The sequence below is a fragment of the Numida meleagris genome, chromosome 6 (assembly GCF_002078875.1).
Source record: "Numida meleagris isolate 19003 breed g44 Domestic line chromosome 6, NumMel1.0, whole genome shotgun sequence".
In the NCBI taxonomy this organism is placed as follows: Eukaryota; Metazoa; Chordata; class Aves; order Galliformes; family Numididae; genus Numida; species Numida meleagris.
This window is the reverse complement of record NC_034414.1, coordinates 40,242,466-40,247,192: the sequence shown is the minus strand read 5'-3', so window position 1 is coordinate 40,247,192 and position 4,727 is coordinate 40,242,466.

The window sequence follows — 4,727 nt, the reverse complement described above, 5'->3', positions numbered from 1 at the left end:
GCCCGCCCCGCTGCGGCGCCCCCCCGCCCCGCCTCGGCGCTGCTCGGAGCTGGGGCCTGCGCTGCCCGGCCCCCCGCGCCCCAACGGGCCCGCTGGGCCCCGCCGCTCCGGCTGGGGGGAGCGCTGCGGGCCGGGCGGCGCGGAGCGGCCTCTGCGGCAGGCGGCCGGAGGTGCTGCAGGGCGGCCCGGCACGGCACGGCGTGCAGGGGGCGCGTTGCAGAGCGCAGCGGCATTCGCTGAACCTCTGCTGCGGATGCGGCGTCGCCCGGTTGCGTGGCAGCTGGGAAACTTAACGGGGATCCTACCGCTGCCGAGCGGCCGAAGGGTGGGACGGGGGCCTGAGCCGCCGGGGTGCGAAGAGGTTTTGGGAGCCCGTTCTCCCTGAAGCATCCACCACGCTCCCTCTGACCAAGCAACAAAAGGCAAAGGGGCAGCAGCACAGCGGGCTGCAGGGTGCTCCCGGCCTCCCCAGTTCCCATCCCATCCGGTAGTCGGGAGCCAGCGGGGAGCAGCCACCTGGGGGTGACCCCGGGGAGGTCCCACTGACATCCCGAGTGCTTCGTTGCTGCCACCCCCTGGGGGTGCCTGGGTCCCACACATGTGGCTGCAGTGCTGAGTAAACAGCACCTGAGGCACCCTCTGGGAGCTCATTCAGGCTCACTGGGTCTCTTTCAGGCTGAGGTATCAGCCCAGTGCAGAGCCCCTGCCTGTTAGAGGAGCTTCAGCCTGATGAGCACAACCATGAAGGTACTATTACACGAGGGAACCAAAGAACACAACGAGCAGGCAGCCAGGAGCCTCCCTTTGTGCTGGGAATAGACAGCAGAGTTCCTGAGCCCTGGGGATCCACAGAGAAAGAAAGAACCAGATGTCTCCCACAGTGCCCTTCCTTCTCTTTAACCTCCTCAGGGCTGCGGCCTTGGCATAGCACTGCTGATTCCTGCTGTGCTGGAGCAGGGTGCAGTGCAAAGCGGGGTGCAACACAATATCCACTAATAAAATGTTACACAGTCAATGAGACCTTTGTCCCTTCCCCTTTGAGGAGCTCCCATAGCCCAAGCAATGTGACTAACTTCAGGGAACATCAGAACAGACAAGGACTTCCATCCCTCTCTCTCCATCTCCCTCAGCCCCAGCAGCAGCTGTGATGCAGAGAAGTTGCTCAGCTGCCCACTCACTCCCGACAAGCCAGCACTGGTCCTACAGCATCACTCAGCCTCTGAGGCCGTGACGGCTCTTCATGGCAGGTGACATGGGCTGCATCAGGACTCTACAGGCTGCACAACATGTGCTCTGCAAACACTGAGCCACAGGGTCAGCGAGAGAGACAAATTTATGGGGTTTTCTAAAATGGCTTGTGATGGTGGATTGCTTCTTGTTCCCCAGTGTGAGATCCCCATTTTTCAGCGAGTGCAGACTGTATTATTCATAAGCCATGGCTTCTCTGGCCCACTGAGCTGGAAAGCAAGATACTCCATCATTTAAACTGGCAAATGCCATGGTGAAGCACTGACACCTGAGCAGAGCTGGCTTCTGTGGCTGGGACCCTGGCCCATGAAGAGCGCTATGGGTATGGTCTTGCAAGGACTGGGACATCCCTGTGCTGGCTGCTCCTTGCCAGGATGGGCCCAGCAGGGTAGACTGGGTCTTGCCTGGAGGCAGATGGTAGAGAGAAAGTGGAGTTTGGATGTAGAGCCCAGGGGAAGAAGAGCAGGGAGAGAGGTGGCTGTCCCCTATGAGGGACCCTGCATGGGTGCACTGAAGCACAGCCTCTCACCATGCCGTGGGTCAGGCAGACCAGAGGGGGTTATCCCTCAGATAAAGAAGGAGACTCGCACCTGAGGGAATTAAACCTGCAATCACGCAGTGCTGGGTGGTCCTTCTCTGAGTCTGACATCGCACAGCCCTGCAGCACTTGCCCTCACTGCAGCCATGAGTGCTCAACATTTCTTCAAACTGGGCTCCAGGGCTCAAACAAACACCCAGCAAATGTTACCTGGGCAGTTCAGTAACCACACAAGGCAAGGGCTGTTGAACCCCACCTAAGGCAGACCCTTGAATGGAGGCAGGAGGCTGCTCCCTAACTCTCCCCAGCCTTTTCCCTTCCTAGTGCTGCCTGTCACCTCCCAGAAACACCTCCCAGCTGCGGTAGCTAAGGAAACAGGGCTCCTGCAGCCAGCGGCTTCTTTCATTGGGTACCAGCACTGCAGCCTCGAGGGCTCCCAGGGAGCTGAGATGTGCACCCAAGGCTATGGCAGTGCCAGCCCCACGCACAGCTGGGCAGAGCCTCTGTCTGCCCCGCACTGATCCCAGAGCCTGAACACAGCACAGCATTCTTCAATCATTCCTCCCAGTGGTCACGCCAGCCACCTCTGCTGCGTTAATTAAGAAAGTTAATTTCTTAATTTTCAAGCGCTCACCCCAGACCATGGCAGGGCTCTCTCACAGCAGCTTTTCATGGGTAATAACAGAGAAATGGGGACCACAGATGCTAAGCTGGGAAATCATCTCTCCTACCACCAGCTCCCTCGTGGGTTGCTATGTGCATGCTTGTAATTCTGAATTTGCTTCAAACATCACCCACCAATTGGGATGTGTGACCAGGCATTAATCAGTTACATTAAAACATGCTAATCAGCTCTTCTCAGTTGCTGGTCTGATGGGACAGCATGCCTCAGTGTTTACAGGTGTGGCATTTCTCCCCAGCACTCAACCTCCTTTTTCTGGCTGCCTCAGCATCAAGGTGCTCCTGAGGTGCTGCCCCAGCACCTCCACCCCACACCAACAGGCAGCACAGCAGCATGGGTGGCTCAAGCTGTCCAAACCACTGCTATGGTTCCAAAACAACTGCTCGTCCCGATGAGTGTCACCCAGCCCACTGCTTGCAGCCACTGCTGCCTCCAGCAGTGCCTTGGCGGGGGGGTCCACCTGCTCAACTGCTCCCCTGTCCCTGCAAGCAGCTAGTGCAGTTCCTGCCCAGCGTCCTGCCACTCACCAATCCATCTTTCTCCCTACATCCTGCCTTTTGCAACAGTGATCAATTGGCTTACACCCTTGAAGGAAGACAAATGAGAGATCATCACCTAGACCTGCAGGCTTGCACTTGGTAACCCCAGCCAGTTTTTGTGCATCAGAAACCCATGCCGTCCCTGAAAAAACTGGTGTGTGCTTGCCCTGGGGTCAGACCCACTGCCAACTCACCTTTCAGCAACAGATGCACTGACCTGGCCCTGTGCCTTGATGCCCGGGGTATGCGTGTTGTTTGCTTTTGGCTCTGGTAATGTGTATCAATGGGAAGCTGGGTTTGCTCATTCTGTGGAAAAGACTTCTTCCTCTCTTAAGCACGTGTATCTGAGAGAGAAATAGAATGGATACTTGGTTACACACAGCTTGCAGAGAGGTAAGAGAATTTCCTGAAATGGAGGTAATTCAAGAAAAGTGTAGATGTGGTGCTTATGGACACGGTTTAGTGGTGATGGTGGGGAAGGTCTGAGTCCTTGACCTTCTGAATCAGGAAATGGCATTTGTGACGATGCTTCAAGCAATGAGAGATTGATTGCAAAGATAGCAGGGAAATGTGATGGTAGTTTAAATGAGAATGTCAGTAGATAGTGGGGGACAGATGTGAGCTGACAGCCTGAGCCAGGAGATGCACGTGATGTAACAAACCATATTAGCGCCCAGGCCGAGCGCAGAGCCCTGCGTGCAGGATGTGTCCCCACACATGTGCCCGGCCATCCTGCCAGCATGCAGCCAGCACTCTGTGCACTGATGTTCCCCCCAGCTAAAATGAGTCTCCAGGCACCCAGCTAATGAAGATTCAGCGGCACAGTCCTTTCTGAAAGCCACTAAAGCCATTAACCCTAACCAGGATGCCTCACGCACAAAATACACAACAAAAGCATCTTTGCTAACTCTCTTGTCAGTCTCTCCTGCATGTGCTCCAGAATGTAAAGAGAGCAGAAGGGAAACCAAAGGAAGGGATACCCAAGGCCATGAAGGGGTACCAAGGCCAGGCAGGGGATTTGCGCAGGCTGGTGTTTCCAGAGCAGCTGGCTGCAGCGGCCTTGAGAAGAGCCTAAGAAGGATGTTTCCTGCACTTCCCTGAAGCTCGGCCTAAGACCTGGTGCATCCCCCAACGGCACAGCTCAGTACAGCTGTGAACTGGCCGCCTCCAGCTCAGCCCAGGCGTCTCCGCACCCGCCCGGGGACCGGCCGAGGCCTCCCGGGGCCTGCGCGGCCTCGGCGGGCCCCCAGCGCCACCTACCGGCGGCCTCGCGCCGGTGCGCCTCGGGGAGCGAGGGCGGCCCGATGGGGGCACCCGGGGCCGCGGCGATGCCCCAGCCCCACCAGGCAGGAACCTGAGGAAGGCAGACGGAGACATGCCTGGAGAAGGCCCAAGTCCCACCGCCGCAGGGACTGCTTCCTGACAGGGCACGCTTCAGCTGGTAGGAGCATGCCCTTTCTTCAGGCAGCCTGGCGTGGGGCTGCCTTTGGTGTGCTGCCATCATCCTGACCTTGGGCTTTGTCAAAGTGGTGCCAAGGGCTACATTTAATACCAGATATGTCAGGTGGCTCCTTGTATCAAGCCAGATCTGCTCCAGGAAAATATGCCGTTCATCAGTAATAGCGACAGAGGTGCCCAGAGGAAGCCTTGACTGGTGGTGGAGTGAACAGTGGAACACCTCAACCCACTCAGGGGTTGCTGTAGCAACCCCTTCCCAGAG